The 24,704-nt window shown below is 38.5% G+C and overlaps 1 pseudogene; it reads right to left on the bottom strand.

Moving 5' to 3' along the window:
* Window positions 1-9,058: 9,058 nt before the first annotated feature.
* LOC147034837 (uncharacterized) lies at window positions 9,059-13,980 on the bottom strand (annotated as a pseudogene).
* Between the last annotated feature and the right edge of the window lie 10,724 nt (window positions 13,981-24,704).

Here is a 24,704-nt window from a genome sequence, read left to right as displayed (position 1 = left end):
TATATATATATATATATATATATATATACATATATATATATATATATATATATATATATATACATACATACATATGTAAATAGGTATATGCACATAGTTATATAAATCGTTATTTCTTTAAATTTTCAGATTTCTCTCCTGATTTTGACACTTATTTAGTCCATGAGATCTGATCCTCAAAGCAGAAATCATATTTCGATTATGTACTTTCATTCTTCACTGAGAGTAGATTGTGGAAAATTGCAAAGTATAATGCATGAAATCGCTCCAAGCACCTAATGTGAAAACTGTCCGACTTTCAAAAGCGAAGTACACAGTAATTCGGAGGTATGGAGATCAGGCATTCAATAATAAGAGTGAGGAAAGTGAAAAAATAACTTGAACACTTTATCATGAAGAAACCGTTGTGGCTTGCTCCAAATCATGACATTGTTGAGCAGTCCGAACAAAATGGCGGCTTAAGACCCCCAGCAAACTGACGGAGGGTTGAGAAAGATTGCATGGCTCCATTTTGTTGAGTCTTATTTTGTATTTGTTTTGTGAAAAGCACCCCCTAAATTATTTTCAAAAGGGATGTTTAAATTTATGCAAACACCTAATTTTCTTTCATGCACTACCTTGGAGTTCCCTTCGCATACATGCAAAGATTGGGGCCACGAAGCATCAAGGTTTTGGAGTGATATGGAGGAGACCCACGGACTGACGCACACACACATACACACACACACACACACACACACACACACACAAACACACTGCCATTTATGATTTTAGATTGTGCAATTAGTGTCTTCCAAATCATTTGTATATCATTTCTCGCTGGTGTAACTCTCAGTTCAAGCATGAGTTCAGGTGAAAGGATAATAGCAAATAATACCAAAGTAAAATGACAATCATAATTAAAGCAAACAGCAATAAAACATTTGTCTCCTCAAAAAATCTTCCAATATTAAGGGAGTCACTGAAAACAGAAAAGGCAAACAAGGAAATGACACTGTTTTCAATCCCTTTTTGAAAGAACTTTGGGAGAGAACATTTAACTGTACGTGGGATGCTTTTGAAGTTCACCACAGTATTTGTACTGGCAATGAAAATCTTTCTAGAATTTATTCTCCATTCACAGAAGTTTCCCCACTTGTAAGTTCCTATGTCACACATTTGGCAGTGTACAGCATAGCTTATGGCCTCCATGATCTACAATCATGCCAGCCTGGTCAAGGACCTTTTCAGAACAACTCTTGCACAAACATCACCAACTTTCAACCATGGCAGGTATCTGTACAAAATGGTAATTACAGATAAACAAATTATTGTTAAAATTCCCTTTTAACTCTTTCTTTAACACATTTTCATGCTTGTCATTCCGTTAAATGGATGTAAATTCGATTTAATCAACAAAATACAGCAATTTTTCCACCACTGAGATTTTTATTTTCATTTGTTCATTCAGTTTCAATGCCTGCTTTCATACTCCATAAAACAACACTTTCCATCATTTTGCACAAGCAAATACCACCCATTGCTTCACTGATGGGAATACTGAGATGGGGGAGAAAATGAAGGAGAGGGAGAGAGTGGGGGAAAGAGATGGGGTGGAGATTGAGAATGTGGAGGGGGAAAAAGAGAGGAGGGAGGAGAGTGAGGAGGGGTGGGGGAAGGGAAGGCTGCATGAGTGGAGAGCAAGGGAAGGCAGACATGCCGTGGAGCGTTCATTACGATTCATACTGTCTCATCAAAATGATTCTGCATAGAACAGTGAAGATGGAAACAAAATAATGTCTGAAATCCATTTTCTATCGGTCATTCTATAAACACTGGCCAGAGACAAAAGCTGCCCGGAACACCACCCAGACACATCCGGAGAAGGAGGGGAGAGGAGAGGAGGGAGAGAGGAGGGAGGGTAGGTTGAGGGCAGGGAGAGGAGGGGAGGGGAGGGGTGCGGAAAGGAAAGGCAGCATGAGGGGAGGGCAAGTTAAGGCAGTTTGAGTGGAGGGTCCGACCAGACAGAACCAGTGTCCAGACATAGGAATACTCAGGGGGTGGGGAGAAAAAGTGGGGGAGAAAGATGGGTGGAGGAGCAAGGAGGTAGGGAGACCTCGGAGGGGAGAGGGAATGAGGAAGCAGGAGGGAATGAGGAGGGGTGGGGGAGTGATGAAGTAGGGGGGAGTGAGGATGGTTGGGGGAGCGAGGAAGCGGGGGGGGGGGGTTGGAGCGAGCCGTGACAAAAAAGCAGTAAACGATGCATAAATAACACATACAACAAATAAAAACTGAAATTAATTACTTTTGAAAAAGTGTTATCATGTTTGTGGCTGGATGCAGTGCATATTGTTTCTGGCAGGCATATTCAGGTGTGGCAGGTTGTCCATTTGAGAATGAAGGCTCCGATAAAAAATGGAGGCTGGTTCGCATGGGAATTTTAAAATGAATTTAATCATGGAGACTTGAGTGTCTGCCTTCATTTTCTGTTTGCAGACTTCCCTAAAACATTTAAGTAAATTATCCATCTCCTTATGCACCTTGGAACTTCTCATGTAATTGGGATCATGCTCATCATGAACGACTCACTCAGAATGATGGAGCATGAACCACTTGCTCAGAATGACAGAGCACGAACCACTCCCACAGAATGATGGAGCACGAATCACTCACTCAGAATGATGGAGCATGAACCACTCGCTCAGAATAATTGAGCACGAACCACTCGCTCAGAATGACGGAGCACGAACCACTCACACAGAATGATGGAGCACGAATCACTCACTCAGAATGAAGGAGCATGAACTACTCACTCAGAATAATTGAGCACGAACCACTCGCTCAGAATGACGGAGCACGAATCCCTCGCTCAGAATGACGGAGCATGAACCACTCACACAGAATGATGGAGCACGAATCACTCACTCAGAATGACGGAGCATGACCCACTTGATCAGAATAATTGAGCACGAACCACTCGCTCAGAATGATGGAGCAGGAACCCCTCGCTCAGAATGACGGAGCACGAACCACTACCTCTGAATGTCGGAGCACGAACCACTCCCACTGAGTGACGGAGCACGAACCACTCTCTCTGAATGTCGGAGCGCTTACCACTTCCTCTGAATGATGGAGCATGAACCACTCCCTCTGAATGACGGAGCATGAATCACTTGCTCAGAATGACAGAGCACGAATCACTCACTCAGAATGACGGAGCATGAACCACTCACACAGAATGATGGAGCACGAATCACTCACTCAGAATGACGGAGCATGACCCACTTGATCAGAATAATTGAACACGAACCACTCGCTCAGAATGATGGAGCAGGAACCCCTCGCTCAGAATGACGGAGCACGAACCACTACCTCTGAATGACGGAGCACGAACCACTCCCACTGAGTGACGGAGCACGAACCACTCTCTCTGAATGTCGGAGCGCTTACCACTTCCTCTGAATGATGGAGCATGAACCACTCCCTCTGAATGACGGAGCATGAATCACTTGCTCAGAATGACAGAGCACGAATCACTCACTCAGAATGACGGAGCATGAACTACTCGCTCAGAATAATTGAGCACGATCCACTCGCTCAAAATAGAGCATGAACCACTACCTCTGAATGACGGAGCACGAACCACTCCCTCTGAATGACGGAGCGCTGACCACTTCCTCTGAATGATGGAGCACGAACCTCTCCCTCTGAATGATGGAGCACGAAAAAGTGGCTCTGAATAACGTGGCATGGAATAAGTATTCACAGTCTTCTTCTTCTTCTTTCGGCTGCTCCCGTTAGGGGTCGCCACAGCGGATCATCTGTATGATCCGCATAGTGATTTGGCACATGTTTTACGCCGGATGCCCTTCCTGACGCAACCCTGGTCGCCTCTTACGACACAGGGATATGGTACACCTATTTTAACCGGGGTATACACCGGCCCAGTATACTGGTACTCATTTCGCTGACCTCGGAAGGATGACAGGCTGAGTCAACCCCCTGGTGTATTAATTCAGTGGCCCAACGGGGCTTGAACTCAGGACCTTTTGGATCCCAAGCCGCTGCCCTAACCACTGCGCCAACACCAGGCTCTGGAATAAGTATTCACAGTGTGTTTGGTTTAATGGTGATTACAGAGCCACAAGGCTCTATATATGACGTGCACCTAAACACCTCGGATATGGATACTGGAGGCTTAAGTTGCTAGCCCCTTTTCCTCAATGAATTTTAAAACTGATCGGCAGAATCAGATGGCAAAACGCATCAAGCAACCCTGACCACGTGATTCCCACGACACAAACAGAATGCAGTGGATGCAATCTGGGCTCATCATACCGACGGCAGAGAGAGAAAACATGAACCAAATCTTCGGGAACCTTTCACCGGTCACACAACCCTGTGGAGTGATGCTCTATCCTGTGAAGATAGGAGTTGATAGAACAATGCCCATGTGGTTGTTGTTGTTGTTGTTGTTGTTGTTGTTGTTGTTGTTGTTGTTGTTGTTGTTGTTGTTGTTGTTGTTGTTGTTGTTGTTGTTGTTGTTGTTGTTAGTGCTGTTATTCAATGAAATCCACGCTGGAGCAAAAACGCATTACAGAACACACTCTATCTTGCAGCAACTGCTGACAGCACATCACGTTTGGGACAGGAACTGCAACGCCGTCCAGTGCGGGGTGCTCGGCAAGCGGCTTGACCACTCAAACAAGCACTCCAATTGAATGGTTGGCAAGTGATAGCAATGTCCGAATGTCCAAACAATGTGCGAATTGGACAAATCACTTTTTTAGGAGTTGGAACTGCTGATACTTTCAAATCTGGAGCTTACATTCTGTAATTATGCTTCGATTAAGAGATTATCTCAGTTATTTATATGCGCAAATGAAACAAAGCCACGAATTCTGGCGTCTCCAGGCATTAAAAGCAATGCAATACACCCAGCGATTCAAAACTATTATGAACAGGCATTCAAGAATATGGGTGAGGAAAGTTTAAAAGAAATTTATCGTTCAGAAATTGTTGTGGCCTGTTCCAAGTCAAGGCATGGTTGAGCAGGTCAAAAAATATTGCGGCTTCAGACCCCAATGAGGTTCCCCAGGAAATGCCTTAAGACCACAGAGACTGAGGTAGCCGAGGATCGCCTGATGAAGGATATAATTAATAAAGGCTGATAATTATCTTCAAAAGGAGTGTTTTAATTAACCCAAATAACCAATGTCCACTCTTGCACTTCCTTAGAATTTTCATAATATGCATACAAAGTTTCAGGCTGCTAGGTTTTATAGATTTGGAGTGATGGAGGAGATACAGACACACACACACACACACACACACACACACACACACACACACACACACACACACACACACACACACACACACACGCACACACGCACGCACACACGCACGCACACACACACACACACACACACACACACACACACACACACACACACACACACACACACATTGGCATTTATTAATGTAGATTATCAGCGATTGAAATTAGTTGTTCTGATGTATTTATCATTCGGCTTTTGCATGTCAACAAAAAACCCTTTCATGTCCATTTCAGTTGGTGTATTACATTCGAAATGTCAGGTTTATTCACAATCAGAATGAAGTGATGTATTTTGATGAAAATGGTGATCCTCCGGCAAAATATGACCTGTACAATTGGCAAGGTGTTAATGGAGAATTGGAGATGATAGTCGTTGGTTATTTTGAATCAATGCCACCTCTTCAGCCAAATCTTTTTATCAACAGTGAAATTATTCTGTGGGCTGATGGAAACAAGAAGGTATTGTATTTTTTCTAAACTGAAAAAAGAAGTTGCATTGAAAATAATTCGGGTTACATTAGTTTCTTTGGATAGCAATTCCATGTCACAGGTTTAAAAGTTATTTTTCACTCGTTTGATGAAAGTAACCATTTACTCACATGGTGCACCATGAGAAGATCATAAACTCGAAAAACAGTGACATCAAAGCACCGGTGTTTTGTCCATGTCTCCATAATTTGTGGTTGAATTCAATGACCAAATATGCAATGCCTCTTCAAATTTCAAGTGAATGGGATGAAAATTGACAATTTTAGAAATTCGTCCGATGTTGACCTCAAAAATAATTGGTGGTTGAAGAAACCAATTACTCACATGGTGCAGCATGAAGAGATCATTAACTCGATATACTGGTGGCATAAAAGCACAGGTGGTTTCTCCACATCACCAACAAACAATGCTTGCACCGCCACAGAATTACTTCCTGGAGTCTTATGACTTGTGATCTGTTCAACGACTGGTCTCTAAGTATCTTTCACTGCAGCAAATCAGTTGGTATAGCCAAACCAAAGGGGAGGAGGATGGAGGGGAGGAGGAGTGGGAGAGAGGGAGGGGATCAGGAGAGGGAGAGAGGGGTTGGGGTGGGAGGGAGAGGTGTGGAGAGAGACAGATAGGGGTGGGAGAGAAAGGGATCGGGGTGGGAGAGATAGAAGGGTGGGATAGGGGTTATGGAGGAGATACACATGCACTCTAACTGTTTGTGTCTCCTCCATAAACCCTTTCCCACCCCTAGGTCATGGAGAGAGGCAAAGAGGTGGGAGAGAAAGAGGGGAGAGAGGGGAGGGGAGAGTGCGGATTTGGAGAGGGAGCGAGGATGGGGAGGGGGATTTCCAGCAGATGTGACTACCAGTTTAACATCCCTCTGAGCAACGGCACACACACACACACTGATGAATCACCATTCCTGTGAAACTCCGGTATGATGGTTTATAGCTGGATAGGGATTCAAAACTAGGTGAGACAACTTCGAGCGAGCATGCGTGCAAACCTCTTGGCTTTCCTGCCGTGACCTGCAATTCATTGGTTTCTACAAATTGAATTGATCTGAGTCGCTGTTCTGACTGCTTTAAAAAAATTTAAACCTTTATTTTGTCCAATCCACTCATTGCTTGACAACCCTAACCATTTCTTCTCTACCTCCAGAGAGGTGTATGGTTGTCAGGAGGTTTGGCAGGAGGATAGTGTGAACAGAAGGGAAGTGAAGGCGGCATGAGGGAAGGGAAGGTAGTGTGTAAGGAAGGGAAGGGAAGGCAGTGTGAGGGAAAAGGAAGGCAGCATAACAGCAAGGGAATGGTGGGGGAGGCAGTTTAAATGGAGGGGAGGCAGCATATCAGGGCATTGCCAAAGCAATAAAAAAAACCCAGAGTAACGTTTTCTTTTTAACCTCCGTGTTCTTTATAAAACCAGGCAGGAGCATTTAATAATTGAAACCCATGCTATCTACGTGGGAAAGGCCTGCCTGCATGTATGCTCCAACCCATATGCATTCTTCCAACCTGCTCACATGCATGTTTGCACAAACCCCACCTCTGTGTGCTATCCCTGTACCTCTGTTTTCATGAAGCCACTGCCAATTCCATTAATATATTGCAGCAACTATTAACACATTGATATTAATATTTTGTCATGAAAGCAGATCAAAAAAAATGGTAAAAATAATCTTTGTAGCTTATTAACGAAAAAAAGGTCACCTGTGGCCTCTATCATCATGCATAGTTAAAGCAGGCTAAAGAGCACAAGCATGACGCCAAATGAAGTTCCACTTTCTGCACATGCCTTAATATTTTCGTCACTGAATATAATCGTTGGAACATCAAAAAAAAATCAAGCAATGCTTTGCTTCAATAAATACATTTGGTTATAAAAAAGTTGCAAATTTGTTAAAATTTTCAGACCCCCCCCCCCCCGCCAGATTTCAACAATTATTTAATCCACCCAATCCAATTGTCACATCAAATGTAATATTTCGATCATAAAATTTAATTAGCCTTTGAGAGTATATTGTGTTTCAAAATCAAGGCATGTTTTAATTGGCCAAACAAAATGGCAAATTAAGACCCTGCAAGCTGACAGACGTCTGACCAAGGCTGAACCTTGATAAAGGATAATTAAATAAGGACGTAAATTATGTTGAAAAGGGTTGTTTAAATTAACCCAAACACCTAATTTTCAATCATGCACTCTTTTCGAGTTCCCTCAGTATGTATGCAAAGTTTCAGTCAACTTGGTTTCATGGTTTTGGAGTTATCGAGGAGACACACACAAATAGTACAGCGGACAAGCACAATAATTGTGCGTTTCATGAGAAAAGCATGAATTTTCTGACATAGTTATTGAACACCTTAAGGTTTATTTTCAGATGTGGAGGGGTCAGATTTGACCTCTGAGGACCGTGAGAGGTCAAATCAAAGATGGCCACCAGTCTACCTGGTCTAATGTTCAAACGTGTTTAATTTTGGAACTAAATTGTGTAAAAAAAAACATTTAAGGTGTCATTTCCAACTAAGTTTGGAATGGCCATTCGTTTGGTGATACTTTTGAGATCGCCAGGAGCCAAGCGAATGCATTTCGATCAAGGTCAAGGTCAAATTATGTTAAAAACTTTTGGACATTCTTTTGGTAAAGACAATGGATTGGACCTACGCAATATAGCGAAACTGCTTCCATTTTGACACTATAGGGATTATAATACAAAAAAATTAACAGAATAGTCCCATGCTGCTCGTCTATTTCATACTTCATTAATAGCAATGAAGATGATGGTAATGGTAGTGATCAAAATCTAACAACCTCCAGAACAGTTGCACAGTGAAGTGCACTTGAGCGCAGCTTTGGCACACTTGCACCGTCCAGTGCATCCTTTCTCACAGCGACAGCGGATCAATTCAATGCACGATTTTGATGCTTCGGGGAGAGTGGTCCAAAGCGGCTGCCACCCAGTTGTTTCCTTTGTCCAGCCCCAGTCAGATGGCTCTGGCATCTCTGCATCCAGAACCAATGGCTGGTTCCAACAGTTGGCCTGGTAGCAAGTGCGCTTGATGTGCTGTTTGAGTGCTGCCTGGGTTGGAGGAATGTTCTCTAGTGTTCTAGACTTCTGTGTGAAGAGCTGTTTCCTGGCATGATTCACTTCCGTGCTCTCAATGGTTCGGTCATACATTAGCACCACAAATCGCTCCAGCAGTAACATTGATCCTTCACTGACCTCACTTGGCATGCATAGGAGTTCATTGAAAGCATCATTCACCTCTGGGAAAGACTTCCAACTTTCCCAGTCAGTCTTCTTTCCTCTGCCAGTGAATGCAGATACAGTGTCACACCCGGTGAAAGCATGAAGGACTGGGAGAGTCAGAAACTGTGTTGGATTCATTGTGGCAACCATTTCGTGAACAGCTATGTAACGAAAGCTTGACCTGACACCAAAGGCAACCCACAGCTCATTAGGAGCTGTCTTGCTGAATGAAGCTATAGCCAGTTCTACCACATCAGTATTATGTATGGACACCTTCTTACACCCCTTTTGCACAGCATCTGCAACATGCAGAAGTAGATGAGTGTCGGCCTCCTCCTGCGAACATGGAGCAAGGCAGGCCAAGTATGACTCAGGTGGAGAGCAAAGGACTCCACTTCCATCTGCTGCATACAGTTCCTTGCCCTCTGCTAGAGGAAGAAGAACAACTATGCATGACAGGAAAGCAAACAATTCGGTTTTGTTATTATAGCATCGAAGCAAGTCCTTCCAGTTCTTTGGCATCACAAGGGAAGGAGTCACTCTTTCCCTGGTGCCCTTTCCCCTCTTCTGTCTTGTTGAGGCTTTGAGGCTGGCGGATGGGTATCCCAGACAAGGTCGATGCGGCTGTTTTTCTCAAGTTGAGCAGAGATGTATGGTGCAAACACTCTTTCTCCATACTCTTGAAATGTTCTTGATGTTCCCGGATTTAGCATATGAACCACAGCTGCACCATCAAGAATTGTGGCATCAGCCAGAGGCACACTATTATTTTCGAGCAGATCTGATTCCAGGCACCGAAGTAGATCTGATTTAACCCCAATCCGAATTTTCCTTCCAGTTGACAGAGCTGGCGGGGCTGCCTGGTTTGCATGGGAGAATACATTGTCTATGTCTCTGTCTCATGTTTGACAGGAGATGTACAGCCTCGAAAAGAGACCACAGTCACTCTTCAGTGCTGCGACTTCAACGGAGCCATCTTGATGTGTGGACCATCGAACATGATCACAAAATGATTCTCCCCGTGAGTGGCTAGCCAAGCCCAATGGATTTCCTTAGCAATACCATACAGTGGTTGGTCAGCAGCAAGGACAGGAACCTGACCAGGGTTCACGTGCTGAACTGCTTCCTTGATGATGTCCATGGAGTGCCGTATCATTGCCACTGAGTGTGCATTGTCAAGAAACAGAGGCAATAGTGTGTTGATTGCTGCAGGTGGGATGGCAGCTTAGTGTGCGTCAGAGTGGTACGCAGACCACGATATCCTGCCATCCATGGTAGACTTTTAAACAGCTGTCTTGACTTTGCTGAGACATGCATACTCATCTTCTGTGGCAGCTGCAGCAGCTAGTAGGTTGGAAGGTCTCGCGCGACCTTGTGCAGCTGGCGCACTAAAGTCCTTTGTCTTGAGGGCAGCGGGTGTCACATTTGTGTTGGCTGATGGCAGAGGTGTCACTGACTTGGTGGAAGAGCCACACTGACTAATCACTAGTACACCACGATCAGTTCCGTCATTTGTGTGTGACGGATGCTGCATAAGCGAGATTCTGGTGCCATGGAAGGAATCTTTGTCTGTTGCAGAACTTGGATTGTGGTCGATGTTGTCCACAGCCCCTGTTGTGAACAGTCTGTGATGCAGTTTGGTGGACACACTACATCTTCCACTCTAAAGCGCTGGCAGACACCATTGGCAATGTCTGATGTGAGTTGCAACAGCCTGTCACAGGAAACACACAATCCCAGATGGAACAGTGTGTTAACTAGCATTCCACTTCGTGTAACTGCAAGAATCTTGAGGGACAGATAGAGTGAGAGTGGAGTTTCTCGGCTGCGGCTATGACGTTCTGAGCTTGGTGAATCCATGTTCCGTGCATGCTTTACGCTGTTGAACACCATTAATTGGGCGATTGCAAGGGCAGGTTTTGTGCTGGTTGTGTGTACCAGCTGCGTCTGATGCTCAATGTTTGCCCCATCAAGTATCATGTTGACCAGAGCCAAGAGGGCTGGTGGCACTGCCTCCTGTTGGCAATTTGCCTGGAACGACCCATCAAAGGAGAAACTTGAGTCAAAGATGTCTTTGCGCACCACCTGTGCTGCTCGCATTTAGTGCATGGCATCACTGTCATGATGACAGGCCATCATGAGGGCTGGTCCATTGTCCTTCTCTAAACTCAGAATTGTGTCTCTTCCCTGTGAATGTGCCCTCAGATCAGGAAGCGCAGTAAGCAGTCGGTTTTTCAGTCTGGTGGTGTGAATCCGTTTTGCTACAGCCGACCAAGCTGCTCCAGTCTGACGTTGTACAGATGAGCGATGTCTGTCAGTCTGAACACAGGAGCACTGCCTTCATCAATATTCATGTCTTCCAAGTATGCCACAAGCTCAGCAAAGGCTATGCCATGCAGGCAAGAATCATCTCCACCATTACCTTTGGGTGCAGCCTGCCTGGCTCTGTTTCCAGTGAACGCAGACAGTGGTGATGGTACTTAGCCTCAATGGCCATCATGTCCCCTGCTGCAAGCTTGGCCAAAAGAACAGAGTCCTCAATTTCAAGGGCACACTTCCACACATTTGTGTCGATGTTGTAGGTTGATGCATTATGTAAATCTACAGAACCAGCAGGTTCATTGCAGAAGAAACAAGTAGGCTCTGTGTACTGTGGATGGCTGTGAGCAGATCTGGTGTGCACAGAAGAGGTACCTCGTTCTCTTGTATTCAATTCTCCCCGACTTTGCTCGCCACACGCCTTTTTGTTGAATTATAGCCGGCATTTATTGTGACACTCAGCCCTGTGTGCCTTCAGAGTGGATTCTATGCCATTTCCGTCATCCAATCGCTCCAGGTGGAGGTCCTTTGGCATGTCCTGAAGGGTGTGAAACTGGAGAACGTCTTCTGCCATGGATGCATAGCCACTATCATCGGGCTGTTTCGTTGATCTGAGAGGACACTGCAAAGATTAATGTGTTACTACTTGCCAGAGGACACAAATGTCCCAGTTAGTGCTGGGGGGTGGCTTGGATTTCTTGGATTTAGAGGGTTGGGTAGGGTCCATCAGGAAGTGATGCTTCGGCATGGTTGAGACGAAATCACCACGGCAGGAGAGAAGATTCTGAAAGACAAAAACACAATGAAAGCACCAACTACCATACCACATTTTACATCTATGCTATCTTCTTAGATACATGTCAATAGCCAGGATTTCTTTATTGTTAAGGGTCAACAAAACATTGAACTCTACAGATAATGCATCTGTACCCAGCTAGTCTAAGCATGGATATACACAATACATAACTGTGCCACATCTGCCTCAAGCACACCCTCTGAGGGGCTAAATCACTAAATTCGCCACAATGACTCGGTATTCATTTGCAAATTTCAACTGAGTGCTTATTTTTTGATAAATTTTTACCTTGACCTTGACCTAAATTTATTTCCTTGAATTCTGACATTCTCTAAGGTATCACAAAATGAATGGGCATCCCCAATGTAGTTGGAAATTACACCATCAATGTTTTTCTGCGCAGTCTGGTTCCAAAATTAAGGACGTTTGAACATTAGACCCGGGTGACAAGTGGCCATCTTGGATTTTAATTCTCACTGTCCCCTCAGAGGTTAAATCTGACTTCCCTCCACATCCGAAAATAAACATTATGGTATGACCTTACTATGCCAGAAATTTCATGCTTTTCTCATAAAATGCACAATTTGTTAAAATATGAGAGCTTATCCGCTGTACTAAAACAGACATATATTGGTATATATTTCGTCATTGTGTATGTTGATTCCAGCCTCAATAGCCACTGGTGGTTCATGAACCTGATCCCCTTTTTTAGTTCCTCCATTAGCATTGACTCTTGTATGAAGAAGATTATTCATTTCCTCAAGTTCAAAAAGTCCTGTGATTTTTCAGGTTCCAATCTCCATCTGCAGTGAGCCATGTAAACCCGGTACTCGCAAAGCAGCTCTTGTTGGAAAACCTTTCTGTTGCTTTTATTGCATTCCTTGTAACGAGGGAGAATATTCTAATACTTCAGGTAAGAATTTTTCCATTGGAGAATTGTAATGCAAGTAGATCTTTGGCCACTTCGAAGATAAGTATGGATTATATCAACAGACTTTAAAATACAATATTCAAATTGATGTCGTTAAGTCCATATTCCCATTTCCTCACGTGTGAAACTCGTGGGAAGATGAATTGCTTCCTCCATAAATGTTTATTTTTCATTTTTACTCAAAATCCGTTTTTGGTATCGATACACATATCAGCATCAAGTCGTACATTAATGACAGCTTGTTTAATCGTCATCCTGACAGTAGATGTTGAGGAACACACAAGGATGAGGAAAACAACATGTTGAGCTTGAGAAGATAAAGTCAAGGGTAGATTTAAGGATGGCAATGATTGAATCTGATGGTGGAACAAGAGTAGCTCACTTAACTTTAAACTTAATGGCTTGGATTTTATTCCCGACCTCACAATATACTATTTTTGGTGCATCACAAGCAGGCCATTGCATCAGCAAGTGCACCATTCTTGGAATCGACATTCATCTTGTTTCCAATCTGTAACCATTACTGAATTGACATTAAATATGCCAGACTATCTTTCGACAAGAATGTGGTTCGTTATCACCATCACCCCAGCCAAATTCCAAAATTCTGCAATCTTCAATTGAATTTGAAAAGCGAGTGGACAAGAGCAAGGATTTGATGTCTGCAGCGATGATTTCCATCACAGTGCTGATTAATGGTATGAAGCTGAAAGGTCTGTAAAGGATTTTTGCACCTTGTTTTTGTCATGCGGTGATGGTGGGTGACCTCCAAGCATATGTAAGATGAGATATAGGGCAAATAATACGGTGAATAGATCGGCCACTATTTCCAGCTCCATGTCCCACACATCAGCCAAAGATATCACCAAACTGTAATGGCCGGTCATCATTTTAGCCATCAGCTCGACCCTAATGTTTAAGAACTGTTTGACTCCTTTCTACCCTTTTAGACAGTTAGGCCTTTCGACCTTTCCACCTTTTAGACATTTTAAGACCCATTAGACTGCTTTAGACAATTCTGACAATTTTGACCTGAAATTACAGCCATTAACTACAAACTTAATGTTGTCCTGCAGCTGTTATTGTCCTGCAGCTGCAACTTAATATTGACCTTTATTTTAAGTCTACCCTCTTGATGTTTAAGACCCTCTGAATGTTTTGGGTATTTTGGGTCCTCAGGCTCTTTTGGGCCTTTTGGGTCCTTGTGAACTTTTGGGACTTTTGGTTACTCGGCGACTTTTGGGACTTTTGTGTCCTCCGGAAATTCGGGGACTTTTGTGTCCTTGGGAACTTTTGGGACTTTTGGGTCCTTGATGACTTTTTGGGACTTTTGGGACTTGTTATATCCGTTATTTCTTTATATTTAAAACGATGTATTTCAGGAAACAAATATAAAATGAATTTTAAATATAAACTTTATATTTGAAACAATTTTTTTTAATGTTTCAATTTATGAGTCTCTTGGGTCCTTGCAAATTTTTGGGACCTTTTGGTCCTCTGGAACTTTTGGGACTTTTGGGTTCTCAAGCTTTTTGGTCTTCACATACTTTTGGGTCCTCGGGAACTTTTGGGTCTTTTGGGTCATTGGGGCCTTTTGGGACCTTAAGGTATTTTGGGTCCACAGGGTCTTCAAGGTCTTAAAGGTCTTGGCAGTCTTATGGGGTCTTTATTTGCATTCATCACCATCGAGTATATTCACAAATATTATTTTTGAACTTAGTTCTTGGTTTATATGTCTTTGTTGAGCAGAAATAAAATGAGAAACTTCTCTCAATGCTCTTGTTTGTCCAACTGATGCAGATATCATTTTGAGATTGTAGTAAATTGTTTTTCCATTGTTCAATTGATAATTAAACCTTCAAAGTTTTCAGTCCATTCAAGGATATTAATTTTTTTTCTTGACTTCCTCCAACTTATGTATAATTAAATTTTTCCGCTTCTTTGTTTTATTTACTTTTACCCCGGTTATTTCTTCAAGAAGACTTATTTGATATTTCTCACATTCATAATGATTCCCATTGAAATACCAAGGCTGATTACATCTCCACTCCTTGGTGTGGTTATTGCTTGGTTCTGTCATTTATTAATCAGTAAAAAGACATGCTCAACAGTTATACTTATAACCATAAGGGATACTCTTTATTCCATTCTCGAAAATATATATTTTATCATCAAAAGTTCCTAATCCTTTCTTATTTATCTCTTCTGTAGATAATTGATGCTTATAACTTCTTATTGTATTCATTTTTCTGTACTCTTCCTTCTTTAAGGTTAAACAGTTGCAATAATGTTTAAAGTTTGTTGTTTCCTTGATTATACTTTTCTTTATTCCCTTTAGCTTCTAATCACACCTTTCAATGTTAATATTATCAATATACATAAAAACATAACACTTTCATTTCAAACCCACAAATTCACTCATCACCTTTCCATCCAACTCATCCTTAAACTTACCAATAACCTTTATATTCTTTCATGAAAACAACATACTATCATACATATCAATATTATCAATCATATCCTCATATACATCACTTGTCTTAATTTATAAAATAAAACTATATGTATCCATATATAACAATGACACATTATCCGTATACTTCAATAAAAATTATTATAGTAATAGTCATACATTACTGACTTTGACAAATCAAGAATTGATGTTCCTATATAAATAGGTTTATCCATTTCAATACTCTCTTTTTTCAAATGAATATCGCAAAAGTTCTCTGAAAACAACTCCGCTCCTCCAAAACTTGGTCAATTAATTAACTTTGAAGCCTGTTCCCAAGATATAGAAAGTCTTATGTTTAGTCGATTCCTAACATTTTCCAAGGTCTTTCCAAATACAGTATTATTCATTAATTTATAAAAATCCTTCTCAAAATCTGTTTTAGCTTCTGTTCTCCTTTTTTTGTTAAAATAAATATATTTCTTTAACCAATGACTGTTTAAATTTCAAAATCCGATGAATTTTTCTCACTCTCAACACAGCAGATAAATATTGTCTCAAGTTCCTTTGATGTAAAACATAACTTTCTTTATCATTTAATGTTGCAAGTAGTTTTTTTTTTCTGGAGATTTACCTTTTATTTTAAATGACTGTTGGTAATCACTTAACAATTCTTTTCTTGGACTTTCTTTATCAGGGGCATAATGTAGGTCTTTATGTTTGTTATGAAGTTCTTCGGGATATTTTAAATCAACCTCAAAATAATATCCAACTTCAGCTTCATCCAATTCTTTTTGAGAGGAGATTACAATGTCAAGTAAAACTTTTTCAGAATGTTTTTCTTTAACCCATTTAAGTTTTCCATTAGGTAAAGATTGAGTCATAGCCCACCCATACAAATTGTTTGCATCATAATACTTCAGGTAAGAGTTGTCCCCATTCTTATTATAATCAGGAAGATATTTGTTATTTGCTTTGGCATATCTCTTGGAACATTCTTGAGATATTCCTCCTCTTTTAGCCTTCTCTATCATTAAAAGCATATCTATATCACTGATTAATTCCATATTTTGTTTTGGCATTTTTAACAAAGAACTCCAAGACAAGCCCGGGGCTGTGTAATCATGAACGGGCTCTAATCCATAAGAATTTTTATTATGAAAGACTTCTAAAAGTTTCAAACACATCAAACCATAACAATACATCAGTTTTAAGATACAAATTATGATATTCTCCAAGATTATTTTTGTTAAACTTTTCCCAAACCTTTTTTGCTTGTGTATAATCTCTATCGGTAATATGAGTTTTATTGAACTTTCCATAGAAACTTTCCTGAAAAGGAAGTTGTTTCTTTAAACCTCTCAAATGAATCCATATAGCAATACGGATATATTCCCTTTTGTGATAAGAGAACAATCGCTTCTTGATTTGAGAAATATGATTTAAGACTCGGGAAGTTTTTAATATTTGATACTAAGTTAGATAATGCACTTGACATAAACTTTTATTGTCAAGAAATCTGATATGGGTTATGGGGGATGTATGAATTGTTTTTGTGAATGAGATGTATTTTTGATCTGTGTTAGGAATGGCAGAAATATCTCCAGATGTCTTTGAAAGTTCATTTATAAATAGATGTGTGTCATAATGAGTGTTGTTTTGAAGACAGTCAGGAATAAAATTTGGAGGCTTGCAATTAAGATTCCAACGGGAATGAGCTGGACCTCTATATTTACCAGATAAGATGACAGTGATCCCTAACCTTGGCCTCTCCCTCAATTTTCTCCTCAAAAGTATGACAGACACTGTTCTTTCTAAATTCCTTTTTCTCTTCCTATATTAATGACATTGGTTTACAGGTTTTCACCATTATTTCGCTTAGTCTTTTCAGTCTTCTTCCAATCGTCTTACAAACTCCTCTGAGGCATCTTCTCCTCTATAAAGTTCTAACTTGTATTCATCACCAACATCTGATTTGATATAATAACAGAAACCATAAGGAGTATGTCTTTGATATTTATTTGTGTATGATTTATTTGGATTTGTAGAAACAGTATCTATCTTTTCAAGGATACTTTCAAAATCAGCAAATATCACAAACGGATGTTTTATAGATTTGTTAAAATCCTTGAATGATATTTTGAACCTGCTTTTGGTAAATTGATTACGGTTGATTTATGATTACGACAACATTTCAAATGTTGATTTTATCGGTCTTTTGTGAGAAAGTTGTTGAGACATCTCTTACAAGGATACGTTTTACATTTTCTCTTGTATCATTGTGATTTGGTTAATGTTGAGAATTGTTTGATGAAAGCATAATGTGATTTTTCCTTTGAAGTAAAGTGGAGAAGGTCAATGTTTGTTTCATCATTTTTATAGTTGTTTGAAATTTTCAATATCTGAACTTTGTTTGTATCCATAAATCCATATACATTAACAGATAGATTATTAATTTTCTCAAATTTAGGAATATCTCTCAATGACATTGGAAACTTTAAATCTTTAACATTTATTGTATTCTCGTATTTCTTATAATGTTCAACCCTTTCAGAATTCCATTGTGGAGGATGTAAGTGAGCAAGAAAAGATCATAGAAAACATTTATTATCTTTGTTTTGAATATTAACAACCACTTTCTCAATTTTTATCTCCGTTCGTAAATCAATATAAGAAGAAGCGTGAAGAGGATCTGCTTTCAAGATGTGTATCTCTAAAATATTATTTTGTAATAATAAATCCACTACCTACTACAGTGTTATCAAAATCTTGTTATTGTCTCTGGAGTTCGTCGTAAACATCACATCTTACAAAATCTTGAAATGATGAGATAAAGTGAGGGTTTGTCCTCATTTCGGGAGGAGTTTCATCGTCGTCTTACATTTTCAATTTTACTCCGATATAAAACTTAAAAGTATTCATTTCACCTTATGTGTTTTTAATTATAGTTTCAATACTCTGTTTTACCATATCAACAGCTTCCATTATTGAAGATGGTCCCAGGTCTTGAAAACGAAACAATCTTATTTTTATATGTCCTTTAAATGCCCCATCAGTTTTCAACGGAGAATTTAGCTTCCCTTTCTTCATTGTTCTTGTGTTTGCGTGATTGAAGGTGTTTATTATTAAAAAAAATTAAGAATATCATCATCAAATCTATCACAATGTTTTGTTTCTTGGTGAAGTGGAGATATTTGTCTGAAAAGATTGAATGTGTGTTTGTTGGTTTGAAGGTGTTTTTATAATATTTATATTCGTGATTACAAACATCGCCGTACATTGTATTCACCATATTTATATAATAAAATTTTGCCTAAAATAAAATGTTCTTGATGAAAATTTCGTTTAATTTGTCGGTGAATCTGTGCTGAAAACCATTTTATCCTCCAACTTTTTTCACTTCATAAATACAATGTATCAAGAGAAAAAAGACAAGTTTCAATCAATCCCTTCATTTGTTAAAGATACTGAGAAATATGTCAAGGATGTAAAATTGAACAAAGATAAATATAACAACTATTGGATAAAAATAATTATGGTGAATAATATTAATTCTTCAATTTCCTTCAGTGGAAGGGCTTTTAGTATATCTGGAAGAAAATCAATTAAAGTATCTCCAGCAAAAGTTTCTCCTCTCCTTCTGGTAATATATTCAAAACAAGAAAAAGCAATGAAACAAGAAAAAGTATCAAAAAAAATAAAAAAAACCTTATTGATGAAGCTTTAGAAGGAAAAAATAAGACAATCTGTAACATGCAAGGAGAAATTTGTATTTTTTTCAACAACCCGAAAGATGTAAATCCTGATGAAATAAAGGATGTTAATATATCATTTGACATGACATTTCGTTCTAGAGTAGTTAAGGATCATTTTAAAATTATCTTCAATTTAAAAATGTAGTAGTTTAATCTGTTTATGAAAAAAAGTATATAGATATCGATGGTAATGTTTTTTCTACAAATTAAATAAGCTATTTTTCAACTGAAAATTTCGAAGATTATGAGAGTGATTATGATACCGAGAGTTTGTGTTCGATCGACAGTTATGATACTGATAGTTTGTATTCAAACGATAGTTAAAAAAGGAGTTTTATAGATGATTGTGAAAGTACTGAAGATGATACCGAAGATGAATTTTAGTTTAAGTAAAGTGTTACTTTATAAATATGATAGATTTTGAGCCTCCTGAATTCCCTGATTTTCCATATGACAAATGTGAGAATTGTGCTGCATGTGAAAGATGGGGGTGAAACACAGAGTCAAAAGCCGATAAACAATGTATATTCTGTGATTATCTTCGATTTAATGACAATAAAAAAATATAAAAAGGAATATAATTCTTTTAGATTTACACCAAAAATGAATTAATTTACAAGATTGATTCGAGAAATTAATGTAAAGTATGAGGGTGATAACACACCTTTCCTTACAGGGGAAGAAACTGAACTTATTCGAGAAATGTTCAAAGGATTATTGTTATATATTATTCACGATTGTCATTTTCAGGGAAATATCAAGACAAGGTATTATAAAAATAAAATAATGGATTATCTTGAAATTAAACCCAAACTTAGGTTAAAATATAGAGTTTCTAACAAAGCCAATAATAAATTAAATAACCTGTTTTCCAAATATATGATATACTGTCTCTCCAAGATTTGGATAAATCAAAAAAGAACCTCGTTATCTTTGATGGTTGTGTTAATGAGAGAAAGCAAACAGTAATGGACAGCTACTACACAAGAGGGAGACATTCTTCTTGTAATTGTATTTATCATAGTCAATCATACTTTAAACTTCCTCATCGTTCCTTCAGAAACAATGCTAATACATTTATTTTAATCAAGTTAAATTTAATAGATATAAATAATTTTTGGAGAGATAATTGTTCTACATTATATCGTAAAAAGGAATTTGGGGATTACATGAAGCACATGACTGAAAAATATAAATATATTGTTGTGAAACAAGATGAGATATCAAGGGATATATTTTTTGTTATATAAACAATCACATACATAAATGACAAACTGGGCGTAGTGGCGTGCGGCTGAAATCCGGCAACTCGGAGGCTTGGGTTGGAGTATCGCTTGAGGACGGGAGCTCTGTGTTGGGAAGCGATATGAGAGGGTGTTGGGCAGTCCTGAATCATGGCGAAACCCAATCCATATCACTGTGTCATAAGAGGTGACCATGGTGGGGTCAGGAAGGCCTCAGCCATAAAACCTATGCCAAATCAGTATGCGGATCATAACAGATGGTCCGCTGTGGCAACCCATAATGGGAGCAGCCGAAAGAAGAAGAAGACATATATAAATGACAACTATTAATATGAATCTTGTGGGTAAATCTGCTTCTGGAAAAAACTTTCATAAACCAATGTTCTTGTGTAGTACAAATGAGAATATTGTAAATTTACTTTAAAAAACACCAAGGGATATGCATTGTATCAACAACAACTTGAGCAAAAAGACCTGGAGAAGTAAAAGGTGAAGATTATCACTATATATTTCTGTGGAGGAACATAGGCAATTGAGAAATGAAAGTCAACTATTTGAGGAGGTTTCCCTTGGTACAACCAAATATTCACATTGTAAGAGTGAGTTAAAGAAACTCAAATCTGTTGGTCTTGGGATATGAGAAACTAATGCAGAAGGAACGAGACAAATTATTAAACATCTGAGCAGGGTTAAGATTTTATCATTCGGTTTTGATGTTGATGAAGAAACTCAACGCAAACGTATGAAAAGCAGAGATGCAAGTATTAGTGAAGAAGAAATTACAACTCGTATTCGTGTTAAGAAAGCTTTTGGTGAAATATTCAAAGAAAAGGATTTATTTCAACACATCTACTTAGATGATGAAGAAAAGGAAAATTTCCCTGTTGATCTTTACAATTCATTAAATGATATTTTCTAATAAATAAATGGATGTGAAAGAAAGCAAAAACTTTAAGGAACATCAAGAGTTGGTTTCAAAAGTTGTAAAAGAACAAGAAGACATAAAGAAGAAACGCAGACATAAACTAACAGGTGAAGAAGCATTTGAAAGAAAACAAGAGAATTTTTTAATCAACTTTAAAAACTTCCCAATAAAAAAATTATCGATGTTTCCACAGTTCCCACAGTAGAATATACTCCTAAAAAATTTCAAATGTTAAAAGATTTCAGTCAAATGATGGAGGAAGAATTAGAGCATATAGGAGAATTAGAATATGATGATGAAGGATTATTTCAAGAACTGGAAGAGATGAATCAACCCCCTGATTATATTGTGAATGCTCTTCAAAACAATGAATATTCATCAAATTCAAAAATCATAGCAGGACTCATTCTAACAGAACAACCAGCAATATTTCATCTTGTCCAAGAAAAGGTATTGATATTAAATGATGAATTAAGGTTCTTGAGTTCTGCTCATCCTCCTGTTAAACTAACTCCGAGATTAATGTTTCGTCTCACAAAAGATGGAAGACAAGCTTCAACTGTGAGGGATGAATAAAAGTATTTTGATAAACCTTGGATATGAAAAATAATGATGATAGAGTATATGTTGATCTGCTGGACTCTCTTAATTATAGGGTTAGTCTTTCTGATAAAAGTATGAAGAATGAGGGGAGAAACACATTATTCAGGCTTTAAGTATCCTTGGTTCAGGTGTTAGTTTTCTTCCAAATGACCCATCACAATTTGTTAATAGATTGGTATTGTTATTAGGTGGTGGGAAGGCTGGAAATAACAATTGTTGAAATGAAGCATCAGCCATGTTAGATCAGTTGATGAGCATGAAAATAATTAATAAATATCAATATAAAGACATTTTATCTCATATTAAATAAGATGAGAAGCACAATCCTTAGTTTTAAATTCACAACAAGCGACGACACATCTTCATTCCCATACCCACTACAACTTGAATCAACAAAAGAATATGAGGCATCTTTCTTGTCCATGGAGACTTATAATACCTTATTTTATATAACCGAGAAAAATGACAAGTTTAGTTATAATCCGGGAAATTGATACAAAACGATAACAGTTTCACCAAAAGCATATGAGATTTCTCAAATATCTTCCAAAATTGTTCGTCTTATGAAAGAACAGAGTGATAAACCAAAAATATTCTTATAGATATTCAAAAATACGTCAAAATCAACGATTAAACTTAAAAATAACTACAAGGTTGATTTCACAATTGATAATTAATTTAGAGAGTTATTGGGTTTCTCCTCAAAAAAGATTGAAACAAATGGGACTTTTTACAGTGATAATGTCATTCAAATATCCTCAGGAATAAATTCGGTATTAATTCCCTGTGATTTGATTGATGGTGCTTATAATGATGGAATAAGAACAAATACAATATTTTCATTCAGTGCAAACTCAACCCCAATTGGTTATAAATTCAATATGGAACCCAAAAATTTGGTTTATCTACCTGTGTCAGGAAAAACCATACACAGAGTAAATTTTAGGATAACCGACCAAGATAATCGTGTGATTTATTTTAATGGAGAAATTATATCCATCAGAATTCACCCACGTGAAGTTATCCAAGAAATAAATACGATGGTTATTGTGAAGAAATACGAGTTGGGAAAATATAAAATAATTACAGGGGTGCAATGTTCCTTTCCCGATACTACAAAGGTGAAGGTATGTATCTTGGTAGAGGATACTATACACCGAAGAGACAAAGCGGTGTCGGACATCAATTTAGAGGAGATGGGATCATTGATACTATCATGGTTATAGGTTCAACTATTCTTGAACATACAGACCTAATTGATTCAACTGCTTCTGCTGTGGGTAATGTATCGGGTGCTATAAAGAGAATAAAAGACGCCCAAAAGGAATCTTATAAATTATAAGCAATAAAAGAAATTAAGAAGGCAAAACTCAGTTGTCTCCCCAAGAACGACAGAAAATAATTCAAATACTTGGGTCAGGTTCCAAAAATTTTAACATCTTTTTTCCAAAATAAATACACGTATGGAAGCAATTGAGAGTATCTCTGATTTGGATGATACCATTTGTCATCTCAAACTCCATTAAAAAAGATTACTTCAAGGTAAATGCAATAACTGGAACAGTCTGGAAAGCAAATGGTACAAAATTTTTGAAATATATAATAAACAAACTTATTTGAATCTATCCGAAAGTTTGTTGTTGTGTAAATTTACATTCACTAAGGCTGGGAATAACACAAATGCTGCACTTGTAAATGATTTATTCTGGAAAATGTTTGATAGTGTTCGTTTGTACATTGGAACACAAGAAGTCGAAGCGGTTGATTATGTCTCTGCTGCATCTGAAATGATGAAATTTACACAATATTCATTCGGTGATAGAATGGGAAAGGGGGATGTCGAAGGTTTTATTCCTGATATATCAACGGGAACAAACACAGGCCCTGGATAAAGTCAAAGGAAAGGAATGTATAATAATGATACAAAAGGAGGTAATAGTTTTACTGTGGCAGTTCCTCTTGAAGGTATATTTTGATTTTGTGTTCATGATAAAGTTCTGTGTGGTCTTAAAATTAGATTTCAACTAAAAAGGAATGATAATGAAAACAGAGGACTCTTTAGTGTTGGTAATGCTTTTGGTGATCAGAATCAATTTGTAATTGATGAAATGAGTTAGTTTATTTGTGAATATACTCCTAATCTTAAAACAGGAGAGTTGTTGAATTGAAGACTTCACTCAAAGAAACCACTCAATGTATCATACCTTAAAATAATATGTCAACACGTTAAACTAAGCCAAACCATTTACAAGTGGAATTTGGGTATTCTGGAAGGAAAGCCACGATATCTGTGGATCCTAAAAAAAACAGATGGTGATACTGCTGCTGATAAGAATAATGCATTGAGTGATAATGCTAAGGTGAAACAACTTCGTATTTCTCCAGATGGAACATTTTATCCAGTAGACAGATTGGAAATTAATTGGGAAAAAAATGATTATGCTGAAGCAGACAAGTTTTCCCAAAAGGATTGTGAAAGTTATGGAAATAAAGAACCTATTTTGGATATGACAGCATTTAAAGTTTGGATACAATCTATGCGTTTAACCTGAATGCTCAAAAGGAAACTATAAAGTCAAATCGATTGGATACTTCCATATACATTGAGAGAGGAGAGAGTGAAGAAGTTGAT

The sequence above is a fragment of the Eptatretus burgeri genome, chromosome 1 (assembly GCF_056783735.1).
Source record: "Eptatretus burgeri isolate ZD-2024b chromosome 1, Ebu_testis_v1, whole genome shotgun sequence".
In the NCBI taxonomy this organism is placed as follows: domain Eukaryota; kingdom Metazoa; phylum Chordata; class Myxini; order Myxiniformes; family Myxinidae; genus Eptatretus; species Eptatretus burgeri.
This window is presented reverse-complemented; position numbering and strand designations above follow the sequence as displayed.